The 17114-nt window shown below is 41.2% G+C and overlaps 1 long non-coding RNA gene across 3 annotated transcripts; it reads right to left on the minus strand.

Moving 5' to 3' along the window:
* Positions 1-354: 354 nt before the first annotated feature.
* LOC131985548 (uncharacterized) lies at positions 355-10113 on the minus strand. 3 transcript variants are annotated; one of them, XR_009395641.1, is made up of 3 exons: positions 10049-10113; positions 1221-1304; positions 355-438 (listed from the first exon to the last, which is right to left on the minus strand). It is a non-coding gene; the product is annotated as an uncharacterized LOC131985548 (long non-coding RNA). The 3 variants fall into 3 exon arrangements; XR_009395642.1 differs by lacking the exon at positions 10049-10113 and adding an exon at positions 1723-1760; XR_009395640.1 differs by lacking the exon at positions 10049-10113 and adding an exon at positions 1380-1408.
* Between the last annotated feature and the right edge of the window lie 7001 nt (positions 10114-17114).

Here is a 17114-nt window from a genome sequence, read left to right on the forward strand (position 1 = left end):
GGGGCCGCAATTAGCCCGTGGGCCGCGAGTTTGAGACCCATGATTTACACCCTGTTTTGTCTAAAAGTGCTGAGTCATGGTTATGTAGATCTGGTGATATATAGTTTGAGAGCAAAGCATCAATCAGAAACAGAGAAACGATGGAGATCTATTGATAAGGTGTGGTGAGCAATGAAAGTGATGAGTCATGTTTGGTTAAACTGTTGCTACAGAATGAATACTTTGAAAAGACCCCAGAAAACAAACAAACCATAGCTCTCTATGGACTTAGTTTTGACAGAAGGAGCCTCTTCGACAATTTCATCCGCTAGCAAAAAACAGAAAAGATGCTGATGATGTTTGTCAGTGAAATACCTGCGTTCTCTGTTTCCAGGTAACTTGTTCTCTTCATAGTGGCAGTTAGTCCAGTTGCCAAAGACATCAGGTCTGCAGCTTGGACTGAAAAACAGAAAAAGTTTGATTGTGATTGGTTACAAGATCCTGTAGTGAAGTGAATTACAGAGCAGAGCATGCTGTTTACTGGGGATACAACGGTATGCCCTAAAATACCGTTCTGCACAGAGCAATATGCCCTAATTACTAAAAAAAGACAAAAAATGACAGAAAAAAACTATATTACTTAAAAAAGAAACAGAATTACCAAAAAAGACACAAAATTACCAAAAAAAGACACAAAATTATTAAAAAGACAGAATTATTTAAAAATACACAATTATTTTAAAAAAAGACAAAATTACCAAAAAAAAGACACAAAATTACCAAAAAAGTAATTAAAAGGACCTTCCACACACAAGACAGTAAAGTGCCATTCATATAAAACTCAAATTAAACTTTCACATCAAGGTGAGTTCCACAAAATATCATCATGAGGGCCGCAATTGGCCCGCGGGCCACGAGTTTGAGACCCATGATTTACCCCCTGTTTTGTGTAAAAGTGCTGAGGCATGGTTAAGTAGATCTGGAGATACAGTTTGAGAGCAAAGCCTCAATTAGAAACAGAGAAACAATGATGGAGATCTATTGATAAGGTGTGGTGAGCAATGAAAGTGATGAGTCATGTTTGGTTATACTGTTGCTACAGAATGAATACTTTAAGACCCCAGAAAACAAACAAACCATAGCTCTCTGTGGACTTTGTATTGACAGAAGGAGCCTCTTCGACAATTTCATCCGCAAGCAAAAAACAGAAAAGATGCTTGTGATGTTTGTCAGTGAAATACCTGCGTTCTCTGTTTCTAGGTCACTTGTCTTGCTCTCGGTGGCAGTCAGTCGAGTTTCCAGAGACATCAGGTCTGCAGCTTGGACTGAAAAACAGAAGCAGTTTGATTTGTTGTTCATATTTATTGTAAGTTCATCAGTTAACTGACACACTTTATCACCTGCATTTTCTCTCTCCAGCATCTTGATCCTGAACTTGCTGATGAGAAGTTCACTCTCACTGCTGCTCAGTCTGGTCTGCAGGTCTGGAGTTGATGCAATGACAATGAATTACAGAGCAGCACGCTGTTAACATGCACAACACATTATTTAATATATTATTTAAATATATTTCATAAAGAAAACTTGACAAACACAGAAAATGTTTAAAGTGATGAGCTTTTGTTTCTCTAATGTTTTTTCTGCTTTATTTGTTTTCTACAGTGTCCCAACTTTATTATATCTGAAAACTTTAACAACTTCAAATATTGTGGTTAAAAAACATGATGTTTGTCAGAGAAATACCTGCGTTCTCTGTTTCTAGGTCACTTGTTTTGCTTTCGGTGGCAGCCAGTCGAGTTTCGAAAGACTCGATCTTGGACTCACTGCTGCTCAGTCTGGTCTGCAGCTCTGGAGTTGATGCAATGACAGTGAATTACAGAGCAGCACGCTGTTAACATGCACAACACATTATTTACAGCAGGTTGACCATCATTTTACCTCAGAAAAACACTGAAAACTGCTGTAAATATTCATGACAACTTAAAGACAACATGAACAGTAATCAGTGTGTACCTGAGTTCTCTCTCTGCAGCAGCTCCACGTACACGTTGAGCTCCACCACCATGTCTCTCAGAGCCCTCACCTCCGCCCAGATGTCAGGTGTGGTTGTCTTTGTGGTCTCCGTCTCCTGAAGCTCCCCCTGAGCTCCTGACCCACACAGAGCCAGCAGCAGCAGCAGCAAACCAACAGCCCTCATTGTTCAGTTCACACGTCTTCACAAAAGGTGCAGAGGTCCAGTCGGCCCGCCTTATATCCTCTCCAGACTCCAAGGATCCTGTTTGGGGATGACGTGTTCTAGTTTGGCCTCTGATGACCCGATATGGTCTGTGTGCAGGTGAGAAGATACCAGCTGCTGCAGGCTGCTGGAACACTTTGACCATGAAAGCCTGTTAAAGTCTGATAACAGTTCATATCCAAGAGGTCAAAGGTCAACTTAATTATAACATTATATTCTGAAGGTAAAAATCATCATGTTTTACATTAAAACACTTTTAATAAGACTAGACTCCAATAAACACAATATTTTGGGTCAAAAGTGATAACCCACATCTGTATGTGTAATCTACTCATGCTGTCACACATACATGTGCATGTGACCTCGTGCACGAGCACATACACAACACAGTACAGGCCTAGAAGCCCATGTAGAGTACGTAAGTATCCAAAACACAGAATACAATAATGATAAATTATGAACAAATATACTGTACATATGATGTAATACAGAATATATGATGGGTATTTAAATATAATATGAAGAATATTAATAAAATATTAAATATCGAGCCACGTACACACATGTACTGACACTGACTTACAAGTGCATATCCATACAATTAAAAATATATATACAGATGATGGCCCTTTTTAATAAAATAATAATAACACAGAATATATTTTATATTATTTCATATTCCTTCATTCAGTCTATCTATATAATTACTAACTTACAAGTCAATTCACAAAGAAGCACAGCTAGAGACGCTAACAAAGTTAGAGACAAGAGAGACAAAGGGTAAAGGGTAAAACCCGCAAAAATGTGCTTAACTGTGTTAAAAAAAGATTCCTCTCCTCCTCCTCTTTTCTTCTCTTTCGATACTGAGCACCGGAGAGCTTTGACAGTGTTTCATCTAGCAAAATATCAAAACATAACGTGTCTGTCACTTGACGTGACCTCTGTGACAGCGATCTGACCGTCTAAAGGGGGGCAAGGCAATGACCACACATCACGTGAATCTCACTCTTATTCACTGATAGACAGACTGCACAGGATTTAATATTCAGAAACATAACATATTCACCACACAGTTTATGATTCACCATATCAGATCTTTTAAACAATACTTTTACTATACTTTTACCATACGTTAGGCTGTTTTTTTATTTTGTTATAGCCTGAAGATCTCCTCACCTTTGTGTCTCACAGCAACCCTGTCTCCTACAAATAATGTTTTTGTGTGTTTTGAGTGTGTTTTATATAATTTTTGTTAAAAAATGTGTTTTTCTATTTTTTAGTCATTTTGTTTGTTTTGATGTGTGTTTTTTTGTCTTTTTGTGTGTTCTTTACGTGTGTTTTTGTGTTTTTTGTGAGTTCTTTCTCCTCCTCCTCCTCCTCTCCTCCTCTTCTCCTCCTCCTCCTCTTCCTCCTCCTCCTCCTCCTCCTCCTCCTGCTCCTCCAGAATACTGTCAATGATTGTTTCATATAATCAGCAGTGGAAACAAACTTTCACTCATTTCTACCTTTAATCTCACCTGCACCTGTGTGTGTGTGTGTGTGTGTGTGTGTGTGTGTCCGCTGCACGCACACACACACACACACACACACACACACACACACACACACACACACACACACACACACACATACACAGATCCCTGAAGTAGTCCAGGTCACTTCAGGTCACCTACAGAAACTGTTTCTTGTTTTTTTTCTCTTGTCTCATAATGTTTGTACATTTTTCATCCTTCCGACATTAAAACTCTTAAATCTACAGTTTATTTTTCTACATGTGAAAATGTTTTTGGGGGACGCTGAACAAGACGAAGGCCTCGTGTCCACTGCATGGTGCGGCACAGCTCCACGTCATGTGACTCACTAGTTTTAGGTTTTCCATCAGCAACATGTGTGGTTAGTTCCTGATCAAACAGGTTTCATGGCAGTCCCTTTAATACTTGTTGAGATATCTCAGTGTGGACTCACAGGAAGGAGGACTGGCTGAAAATGAACAGGGAGTGAGAAGAGAGTCCAAGAAAACCTGATGGTTGCTTTTAACGTGCAGGAAATAAAGTCATTTAGATGTTCACACTACTCTCACACACAAACATTCAAATCATCTGTGTTTGCATCAACATCAAGCCAAAACCTGATACTTCCTTTTATTTTACACTCATATAGAGAACAATGTCTCTCTGTCCAATAAAACAGAAAAGGCCTCAGAAAAAATGAATCAGAAATACTCCACAGGGTCTGTGAAGAAGGTTAACCTAATACAGAAACCTGAGTAACATATAGAAATAGAATTCAAACTCAAAAAAGGATAATATTACAGGAACAATAATCATTTTTCACTTAAAGAACACACACAAAAATGACAAAAAACACGCAAAAAATACAAAAATAAACATTAAAAACACATGAAAACACAAAATGAAAAAAAAATTCATAATAATACACAAAATGACAAAAAGCACACAAAAGCACAAAAAAACACGCATAAAGAACACACAAAAAACACAAACACAAAAAAACAAAAAAAACAAATAAAGAACACACAAAAAGAAAAAAAACACAAAAAAAACACAGAATGACAGAAAACACACAAAGAATTCAAAAATAAACATTAAAAACACAACCTCTTCTCCTCCTCCTTTCCTCTTCCTCCTCCTTCTACGCTCCTCCTCCTCCTACTCCTCTTCCTCCTCCTCCTCTCCTCCTCCTTTCCTCCTCCTCCTCCTCTCCTCCTCCCCATCTCCTCCTCCTCTTCTCCCCCTTCTCCTCTACTCAGCCTTCTCTTCTCCTCCTCTCCTCCTCCTCCTCCTCCCCATCTCCTCCTCCTCTTCTCCCCCTCCTCCTCTACTCATCCTTCTCTTCTCCTCCTCTCCTCCTCCTCCTCCTCCCCATCTCCTCCTCCTCTTCCTCCTCCTCCTACTCCTCTTCCTCCTCCTCCTCTACTCCTCCTCCTCTCCTCCTCCTTTCCTCCTCCTCCTCCTCTCCTCCTCCCCATCTCCTCCTCCTCTACTCCTCCTCCTTCTCCTCCTCCTCCTCCTCCTCTCCTCCTCCTCTCCTCTCCTCCTCTCCTCCTTTCCTCCTCCTACTCCTCTCCTCGTCCTCCTCCTCCCCATCTCCTCCTCCTCTACTCCTCCTTCTCCTCCTCCTCCTTCTCCCCATCTCCTCCTCCCCTACTCCTCCTTCTCCTCCTCTCTCCTCCTCTCCTCTCTTCTCCTCTCCTCCTGCTGCTCCTCCTGCTCCTCCTCCTGCTCCTGCTGCTCCTCCTGCTCCTCCTCCTCCCCCTCCTCTCCTCCTCTTCTTCCTCCTCTCCTCTTCCTCCTCCTCCTCTCCTCCTCCTGCTCCTCCTCCTCCTCTCCTCCTCCTCCTCTTCCTCCTCTCCTCCTCCTCCTCCTCTTCTTTTCTTAATTGTAACCTGAACCTTAAGAAGTAATTAAATGTCCTCAATTCCCAAAAGTGTCCTCTCTCTGTTGGTTAAAAACTTGTCCTGGTCCTCACTATGTAGGAATAACACACACACACACACACACACACACACACACACACACACACACACACACACACGTTTTCTTGTATCTCTGTCTTTGTGAGGACCACAGTTTTACACCTGGAAATCGGGGACATTTTCCAAAAAGTGACTATTTTTTGCAAATTGCAGAGATTTGTGAAGAGTGAAGACAGTTTTGTTTGCAACATGAGAATATATTTTTTAAATGAGGAAATCTTTGTCATTGACAATTTTGTTTGTGAGGACAGTTTTCATCAACAAAGACAATTGTCAACATCAGGGACAACATTTCGAGACAAATAAGAAAGTGAGGAAATATGTGAAGAAAATAGATTTTGCTCCCACAGAATACGACCCTGTGAGTCGTTTATAAAAACATATAAAGACGCATATTTACCTGAGTAGTCAGCGTCGCCCTCTAGTGGCCGCAGTGATTATGACGCACATGAAGGTGGAAGTGATGTCACAGAGGGAAACTTCCAGCATTCATGTGCATTTATTTTACTGTTTTAACTTTAAGTCATTTTTTGGTTATTTTTACATCTATTATTTGCCATTTTGTGTCTTTTTTGGTCAATTTGTGTCTTTTTGATTATTTTCTGTCATTTTTTGGTGATTCTCAAACCCATTTTTTTGTCATTTTGTGTCTTTTTTTTTGTCAATTTGTGTCTATTTCGATAATTTTGTGTCAGTTTTTGGTCATTTCAATGTCTATTTTTGGTCATTTTGTGTCTTATTTACATTTTTGTGTCTTATTCATTTGGGGAAAAGTTTTTGGACAGTTTGGGGACATTTTGAGTGGTAAAGTGAGAATGTGTTGGGGAAAAATTGAGGAAATTAGAAGAGTAAGGTAAGGATATTTTTGAAGGAAATTGGGCAATTATTATAACAAGATTAATGGGAAAATTACGTGTTTTAATCAGAGTTAGTCTGATTCATGAGCAGATCAATAACTCTGTCACGTATCGGAAAGAAAATTAACAAGATATTCCAGAAAACAAGGGTGGTTTAATACTTTTACATGACTGTATTTTTTTTTGTCATTTTTGTGTCTTTTTTGGTCAATTTGTGTATATTTAGATGATTTTGTGTAGTTTTTTGTTCATTTTTAGATCCATTTTTTGTCATTTTGTGTCTTTTATCATCAATTTCTGTCATTTTGTGTCATTTTTTGCTAATTTTTACAATTATACTTTGAAATTTTGTGTCCTTTTTGCTCAATTTGTTTCTATTTCCATAATTTTCGGAATTTGTTTTTGGTAATTTTTTGTATTATTTTGTCAATGTGTGTCTATTTTGATAATTTTGTGTCACTTTTTCGTCATTTTTACATCTATTGTTTGTCAAAGATGCAAAATGACCCAAAAAAATGTTAAAAATGATTAAGAAATGACAGAAAATCAATGAAATACAACAATATTGACCAAAAAAGATGAAAAATGAACAAAAATACAAATAAAAATTGCTCAACAATGACACAAAATTAACTAAATAGACACTAATTGACCAAAAAAGATGCTAAATGACCAATAAAGATGCAAAATGACCAAACATAGATGTAAAGATGACTAAAACAGACACAAAATGACAAAAAAAGACACAAATTGACCAAACATAGATGTAAAAATGTTTGAACACACAGAAGAGATAGAGGGAGACAGTGAATGAGGAGAGGAACCGTCAGGTTCACAAAGTGGAGAATCAGAGGGATTAAACATTGTTTTCTGAATGCTTCATAGATTTATTTCAATGTTGCTTTCATGTGATGACACAACAGAGAAGTCAGATGCAGAATCTCATTATTTGGTACATGCAGTAAATCACAGTGTAGCCAATAAGGAGTCAGACAGCAGCTGAAGGATCTTCACAGTGTGAAGAGGAGGGAGCCACTGAAGGTGCTGTGGTTGTTTGCATCGTCATAGAGAGAATGGTCTGATGGGAGAACGAGGTGGATTTCATCTCCTGCCATCAGCTCCAAGACAACAGAGTCAGTGAAATATTCAGACGCTAACTCTTCCTTATACTCATAATTCCACATGATCCTCTGGTTGTTCTTGAACACCTGTACACCCATGTAACCTGTTTGGCCTCCACACGCAGTGAACTGGAAGTAGTAGACCCCTCTGACTGGAGCTGTGAAGAAACCTACAGAGCAGAAAATAAAAAACTGTAACAAATGTAGATTAACATGAGTAAACATGTTGATGTGAGCTGCAGTAAATTACCTGTAGATGGATTGTAAGCATCGCCGATGTTGGTGAAGACTTTGCTGTATTTCAGTGTGGTGTCTGTGTTGAATGGTCCAACATGTCTGTCGTCTGTCAGAGCTGTGTAAAAGGCCACCTTCCTCTCTGAGAACAGAACAAAGTCGGTGTAAGTCATTTAACCTCACCTGGTGTGTGTGTGTGTGTGCTTGTACTTCCTACATAGTGAGGATCGGAAAACGTTTTTTAACCAACAGAGTGAGGACATTTCTGTGAAGTGAGGACATTTCGGCCAGTCCTCACTTCTTTAAAGGCTTTTTTGAGATTTCAGACTTTGTTTTAGGGTTAAAGGTTACAATCAGGTTTATGTTAGGGTTAGCGTTGAGCATTTAGGGAACAAGGTTATTATAGTTAACGAGAACGAAACAAAATAATGAAAACTAGAATTGAAAAAACATTTTCGTTAACTGAAATAAAAATAAAAATGAGAGTTTAAAAAACAGATAATTAACTGAAACTTTATTTTGTGCTTATGAAACTAAATTAAATTACACTGAAAATGTGAAAAAAAAGCAAAATTTACTGTGACCTCTTTTAATCTCCCACCCAATAAATTCCCCATTACAAAAAACTAAAGCTAATAAAAACTAAACTAAAACTAAAGCATTTCAAAAAAATAAATACTAAACTAAAACTAGCAAACTCACTCTAAAAACTAATAAAAACGCACTGAATTTGAAAATAAAAATTCACAACAAAATTAAAACTAAAACTAATGAAAAATTAAAAACTATTGTGAATGAGGGTCAACACAAAGATAGAAGTACAAAAATGTGTGTGTGTGTGTGTGTGTGTACAACCATCACCTGCATTTTCTCTCTCCAGAGTCTCAATCTTGGACTTGCTGTTGAGAAGTTCACTCTCACTGCTGCTCAGTCTAGTCTGCAGGTCTGGAGTTGATGCAATGACAGTGAATTACAGAGCAGCACGCTGTTAAAATGCACACCATATTATTTACAGCAGTTTGACCCTCATTTTATCAGTAAAAGCTACACTCATGAATGTACCTGAAACCTAAGTAAACGACCCCAAGGAGAGTTTAAACCATACTAGAGAATGCTAGATGCCGAACAGCTTCACTGTAATGATGGTGGAAATGTGTCAGAAGAAGTTAAAGTAGGAATAGTTAGGAAAGGATTGGGATTGGGTGGAATTAATATGAATATAATGAAAAGTTAAATAATACTGATAATATATTCAAAATGTGAACTTTCAAGTTAATCAAAGAGCTCACACTGCACTAACATGGTGGCTTGAAAGGGAAAGATAATGTTAAAGTAGGAGAACAAGTGCTGAATCATGGTTGAGGAGAACTGGTGATGAAACACAATAGTTGTATATAATGAATACTTTATAACGGCTACAAAAAACAAAAAAAAGCATAGCTCTCTATGGACTTAGTATTGACAAAAGGAGACTCCTCAACAATTTCATCCGCTAGCAAAAAACAGAAAAGATGGTGGTGATGTTTGTCAGTGAAATACCTGCATTTTCTGTTTCTAGGTCACTTGTTTTGCTGATGTAGTTTGAGAGCAAAGCATCAATCAGAAACAGAGAAAGAATGATGGATATCTATTGATAAGGTGTGGTTGTGAAATACCTGCGTTCTCTGTTTCTAGGTCACTTGTTTTGTTCTCGGTGGCAGTCAGTCGAGTTTCCAAAGACATCAGCGTCTCGATCTTGGACTCACTGCTGCTCACTCTGGTCTGCAGCTCTGGAGTTGATGCAATGACAGTGAATTACAGAGCAGCACGCTGTTAACATGAACAACACATTATTTACAGCAGGTTGACCCTCATTTTACCTCAGAAATACACTGAAAACTGCTGTAAATATCCATGACTACTCAACAGTTTCACTTTTTTCTAAAACAGAGCTCATCCTTTGTGAAATATATTTAATTAAGAAAACTTGACAAAGACAGAAAATGTTCAAACTGATAAACTTTTGTTTCTCTAATTTTTTTTTCTGTTTTATTTGTTTTCTACAGCGTCCCAACTTTATTATATATGAAACCTTTAACAGCTTCAAATTTTGTGGTAAAAAACATGATGTTTGTCAGTGAAATACCTGCGTTCTCTGTTTCTAGGTCACTTGTTTTGCTCTCGGTGGCAGTCAGTCGAGTTTCCAAAGACTCGATCTTGGACTTGCTGATGAGAATTTCATCCTCACTGTTGCTCAGTCTGGTCTGCAGCTCTGGAGTTGATGCAATGACAGTGAATTACAGAGCAGCACACTGTTAACATGCACAACACATTATTTACAGCAGGTTGACCCTCATTTTACCTCAGAAATACACTGAAAACTGCTGTAAATATCCATGAAAACTTAAATACAACATCAACAGTAATCAGTGTGTACCTAAGTTCTCTCCCTGCAGCAGCTCCACCTGCAGGTTGGTGACCATCAGCTCAGCTTTCAGTTCCTCCACCTGGCTCTCACTGTCCGTCACTGCGGCCTGAACGTTCCTCAGCTCCACGTTGAGCTCCACCACCATGTCTCTCAGAGCCCTCACCTCCGCCCAGATGTCAGGTGTGGTTGTCTTTGTGGTCTCCGTCTCCTGAAGCTCCCCCTGAGCTCCTGACCCACACAGAGCCAGCAGCAGCAGCAGCAAACCAACAGCCCTCATTGTTCAGTTCACACGTCTTCACAAAGGTGCAGAGGTCCAGTCGGCCCGCCTTATATCCTCTCCAGACTCCAAGGATCCTGTTTGGGATGACGTGTTCTAGTTTGGCCTCTGATGACCCGATATGATCTGTGTGCAGGTGAGAAGATACCAGCTGCTGCAGGCTGCTGGAACACTTTGACCATGAACGCCTCTCATGCAGTCCCAGCTGTACATACAGCGTGTTTATTAACACACACACAGACACACACTTGTCGTCACGCTGAGGCCTTCTAGCTTGACTGATGCTTATCAGCTTCTCTTCACTTTATATCTCTACTGACCTCATTCATTAGAAAAACTCTCCTCTGGCACAACATTGGGACAGTCTTTGACATCTGATAGTATCATGTCTAAATCATTCATAAATACTCAGTTTGGACAATAAAAACTGTAGTCAGGGGTCAAAGGTCAGATAGTCAAACATTAACTGTCAGTGATTTTGAGGTAGAAACCCTCCTGCAGCATCTGAGTGACTCACATCTTAAAGCTAAACTTTATTTGATGAAAACATTTCATACATTAGAATCATCTTCCTTGTTGTTATTTTGTTGTTTTATTTTTCAGAGAAAACAGAAAAGAAGCATCAAGTTGTGAGATTAAAGGTAGAAATGAGTGAAGGTTTGTTTCCACTGTCGATTCTATCAAACAATCATTGACAGTATTCTGGAGGACGTCCAGCTGTAAAACCTTCAGCAGCGTGTTGCCTCCTCCTCCTCCTCCTCACCGCCTCCTCCTCCTCCTCCTCCGCCTCCTCCTCTCCGCCTCTACTCCTCCTAGAATAGAATAGAATAGAATAGAATGCCTTTATTGTCACTATACACATGTACAATGAGATTTAAGAGCTGACTCCAGAAAGCAGTGTGACAATAAATGAAATATATACAACATAAACAAAAACATACACCTACTTAGGCAAGTAAATGTAATGAAAAAAATAAAAATAAAATATATATCAGATATAATGTAAAACATAGACAAGAAAGGGAGGTAAGGTGCCCAGTCTTCAATTCAATTTGCCATGATGCTATTTAGTGTTCATAAATATATTGCACATTGAAGGACAATTTATTGCACAAATTATTGCACATTGCACATTCCTCCTCTTCCTCCTCCTCCTACTCCAGAATACTGTCAATGATTGTTTCATAGAATCAGCAGTGGAAACAAACTTTCACTCATTTCTACCTTTAATCTCACCTGCACCTATGTCTGTGTGTGTGTGCGTCCACTGCACACAAACACACACACACACACACAGCCTAACAGAGATCCCTGAACTAGTCCGGGTCACTTCAGGTCACCTACAGAAACTGTTTCTTAGTTTTTTTTCTCTTGTCTCATAATGTTTGTATATTTTTCATCCTTCCACAACGACTGGTGCAACGAGCAGCGAGATCACAGACACACACTGCTCCCTGACATGGAAGCCATGACAGTTGTCTGTAGGCCCTTCTATCTGCCCAGAGAGCTGACAGCAGTGATCATCACTGCTGTGGACAATCCACCGGATGCTAACGTTAGCATCGCTCTCACTCACCTCGATGACACTGTCAACAGGCTGCAGCTGCAGAATTGCTTAATGTGAATAATTGCATTAAAAAAAAAACTGAATTTGAATCACATCATTTGAATTTGTATTGTCCAATTTGAATCATTGCATTGAAAAACTGAATCTGATTTTAATTGGAAATTGAATAATTTCAAAATCATTAACATATTTAATATGGTGTTAAAAATGTATATGAGTGCAACTACAACCATTAATAAACCATTATTTATAATTTAATTCTTTGTTAATGGTAAATTAACTGTAAACTTACATTAATATACCATCTATTTGTCATTTATATATGATGTAGTTAGTTAAACATTAATAAACTATGTATTTACTATTCTAAATGGCCTATATATGGTTTATAAATGATGATTAAACATTAATAATCTGTTTACCATTTATAAATGATGGTTATTGTAAAGTGTTACCACGATCTCGTCGGGATGGCCGACGAGTGAACGCTGGCGCAACTAGCTGCCGCTGCTCGCCGGTAACTTTTTAACTTTTAACGTTCCAGGCTGATTTAAGGTCCTATGATCTAATCGGACAGTGTAATTGCCCTCATTCTGGAATACTCTTAAGAATTGCTGGCACTATCGTTTACTTGAGCTGTCACTATTCGCTCACCTGTCTTGTCCCGGTGTGATCCTCACCTGGCGTTTTCTGGCTGTCAGCGCTGCCTGAGTCCTCGTCCACAATGTGGGCCGGTAGGACATTCATCCTGTTTGTCTGTGTCTGGCTCTTTGTACTGCCCGTCCACCTGCCAGTGGCGGGTTTAATCCAGTACTCGGCCACTGACCTGCTCCGGCTGCGCCATCACCTGCCTGGACCAACGCCAGAGACTCTTCACCTCCACCCGGACATCATCTTCCTGCCCCGCCAGAGATACATCCACCGAGGGTCCCGTCGGAACTTTCAACACAACACCTCAACAGCAATAAAGTCCATCTGGTCCAGTTCCCGACGCCGGACACGTCGCCCTCCACACTCCACCAGCCGGGCTGTCAACCACAGCGTGTTAGCCCGCCTAGCCCGGTCGGCTAGCACCACCACCAGCTGCGACAGCTCTCCACTCAACTTCGCTCTACTCAACATCCGCTCACTGACAGGCAAGGGACATCTCATCCAGGATATCATCACAGACCGTAAGCTCGACTTTCTCTGTTTAACCGAGACGTGGCAACAGCCCCAGGACTACTCCCAGCTAAACGAATCCACTCCTCGTGGGTTTGTTTACACCTGTCAACCCCGCGGCTCTGGTCGGGGAGGAGGTCTCGCGATATTTTACCGCGAGACCTGGAAAGTCTCGTCGGTATCTGTGCCCGTCTCCAGTACGTTCGAGTCCTCTGTCTGTAAACTGTCTGGTCCCACTCCAACCATCATTGCCACTGTCTACCGCCCCCCAAAACCCAATAGTGACTTTTTAACTGACTTTGCTGCTTTCCTCACCCATCTATCATCTCACTCACCAAACATTATACTGCTGGGGGATTTCAATATCCACATGGACAATACCAATCTGCCACTTACCAAAGACTTCACATCCTGCCTAGAGAGTTTTGGATTACAACAACACACCACCATTCCCACACACTCCAAAGGACATATTCTGGACCTAATCTGCTGCTCTGGTGTCACCCCTCTGGACATAACCGCTGATGATCTCCCCATAACCGACCACTTTCTCCTCTCATTTACAGTGAAACTCACTCTCTCCATCTCCAAAACACCACGCCTCATTTTTTACCGGAATATAAAGAATATCAACCCCGCCACTCTCACTTCAATTATTCACTCCTCCGGCCTCCTTGACATCCATAATCTGTCCACTCCCGCTGATCTGGTTTGTCATTACAACAATGGACTCCACAACATTCTCGATTCTCTTGCTCCGTTAAAAAACAGATCCGTCTCCTTCACCGTCTCCGCCCCCTGGTTCACCCCCGATCTCCGTCTCATGAAAACCAAAGGTCGGCAACTTGAAAGACTCCACAGGAAAACTGGTCTCACCATACACAAAGAAATCTACAATAACCACATATTACACTATAAGGACTCCATTGCCAGCACAAAAACCCATTACTACTCCAGTTTAATCACTGCAAATGAAGGAAACTCAAAGTCACTGTTCTCTCTACTCAACAATACCACCAAACCCCAGGACTCTCTCCCCCCTCACTTATACACAACCTCCTCCTGCAATGCCATCATGTCCTTTTTCACAGATAAAATCAAGAACATCCACCAGAACCTCGGATCACTGCCTCACCTCAGCACCTCAGCTGACCTTCCCCCACCCACCCACCCACTCTGCTCCTTCCAGCTCCCCACTCTCTCAGAAATCTCAGAACTCATCCGGACATCCAAGCCATCCACCTGTCAACTGGACCCCCTGCCCACACAACTTGTTAAAGCCTGCCTCCCTTCTCTGGTCCCCCTCATTTCTGCCATCATCCACTCCTCTCTCACCACTGGAACCGTCCCTACACCCTTCAAAACTGCGGCCATTACCCCAACCCTGAAAAAACCTGGCGCTGACCCATCCAACTTCAACAACCTCCGCCCTATCTCCAATCTACCCTTCATCTCCAAAATCCTGGAAAAAACTGTTGCCTCCCAGCTCCACTCTCACCTATCCCACAATAATCTGTATGAACAGTTCCAGTCTGGTTTCCGCCCACTCCACAGCACTGAAACAGCACTCATCAAAATCACCAATGACCTCCTTATGGCATCTGATTCCGGACTCCTCACCATCCTCATCCTCCTCGACCTGAGTGCAGCTTTCGATACCATCTGTCACACCACCCTCCTCAGCAGGCTTTCTTCCATTGGCATCACCCACACCTCCCTGGACTGGTTCACATCATACTTCTCTGGCCGCACTCAGTTCATTCAACTCAAGTCGCACAAATCCATCCCTTCCTCCGTCACCTCAGGTGTGCCCCAGGGCTCTGTCCTGGGGCCCCTCCTCTTCATCATCTACCTCCTTCCCCTCGGCAATATCTTCCGCAAATTCAACATTCACTTCCACTGCTATGCCGATGACACCCAGCTCTACCTCACCACTAAACCCTCGTCCTCTCTTCCACCTACCTCCCTCACCGATTGCATCTCTGAAATAAGAACCTGGCTCACCTCAAACTTCCTTAAACTAAACAGTAATAAAACAGAGGTTCTCCTCATTGGTACAAAATCCACTCTATCCAAAACTGACAGCTTTTCCCTCAACATTGACAACTCCTCTGTTTCACCATCCCCCCAGGTTAAGAGTCTGGGTGTCATCCTGGACAGTACACTATCCTTTCAATCCCACATCAACAACATTACCCGGTCTGCCTACTTCCATCTACGAAACATCAATCGCCTCCGCCCCTCCCTTACCCCCCACACTGCTGCCATCCTCGTCCACAGCCTCGTCACTTCCCGTCTGGATTATTGCAACTCTCTCCTCTTTGGCCTCCCTCAAAAATCACTCCATAAACTTCAACTGGTCCAGAATTCAGCTGCCCGCATCATCACCAGAACCGCCTCTATCCACCACATCACCCCTGTCCTCCAACAGCTCCACTGGCTCCCGGTTCAGTTCCGCATTCAATACAAAGTCCTCCTGGTAACTTTCAAGGCTATCCACAACCTCGCCCCCCCATATCTGTCTGACCTCCTCCATGTTCCCACTCCCTCCCGCTCCCTCAGATCCTCTTCCTCAATACACCTGTCTGTTCCCTCCGCCCGTCTCACCACCATGGGGAGCAGAGCATTCAGCCGCTCTGCTCCCCGCCTCTGGAACTCACTACCACCCCAACTCAGGAACATTGACTCACTCCCCCATTTCAAATCACAACTCAAAACACATCTGTTTAAAACTGCTTATTCCGTCTGATGACTTTTACCCTGTCCAATATTGTATTGTATTGTTATTAATTCTGTGTATTTTATTGTATTTTATTGCTGTTTCTTTTTTATCCTTTGTACAGTGTCCTTGAGTGCCAAGAAAGGCGCCTCCAAATAAAATGTATTATTATTATTATTATTATCTCTGTTAACAACAAGCACCAGACACTCTGTACACAGTTAGCGATGCCGGTGTTGTGTCCTTACTGGTTTCCACACTAACTGGTTGCCGTACTGGTCTGTCCAGCTGTGTTTTGCCTGGAGGCAATGAGGTGAGGTTGAGCTGAAAAAGATGATACCAGCACCCAGGGGTGATCCTAGGGTCAGAGCTTTAGGGGTGCTGAGCCCCATTGAGCCCCACTGCCACCACCCACCCTCAACCAACATCATTAGATTAGATTAGATTGAACTTTATTGTTACTGAACAAAGTCACAGCTACTTGGACAACAACATGCTAAATATAGGCCACCTACAGTAATGCCAATAAATTAGTATTAGAGTATGAGTTGTTACTGTTTTGCTCGCCACTATTCACTAAATATCAATTTATTGTTGTTGTTTTCTCACCTGGTTCTTCCTGCGTGCTCTCACTTTCTCCTTCTCCTTCTCTATCTTTCTCTCTTTCCCTTGGCACTGACAATCATACACAAATATATTGTAGCAGACCATTTCCTACATAAGTCATTTGATACAACATACAGATAGCTGGTTTATATCATCTGTTACTTTAGCTTAACACTCTTCAGAAGAGAAAAACAAAACAAGACAGAGATCATTATGGACTGTCCCTAGTCTCTCACCTGAATCTGTCTTTTTTCTGTTAAACAACTGTCATATGTCCATTGGTCACTGGCAGACCACACACACACACACACACACACACACACACACACAGAGAGAGAAAGAGAGAGAGAGAGAGAGAGAGAGAGAGAGGCTAGGAGTTATCTTTAACACATGTGTGTTATAAATAGCCTATATATATATATATATATATATATATATATGTATATATATATAT

The sequence above is a fragment of the Centropristis striata genome, chromosome 14 (assembly GCF_030273125.1).
Source record: "Centropristis striata isolate RG_2023a ecotype Rhode Island chromosome 14, C.striata_1.0, whole genome shotgun sequence".
Taxonomy (NCBI): Eukaryota; Metazoa; Chordata; class Actinopteri; order Perciformes; family Serranidae; genus Centropristis; species Centropristis striata.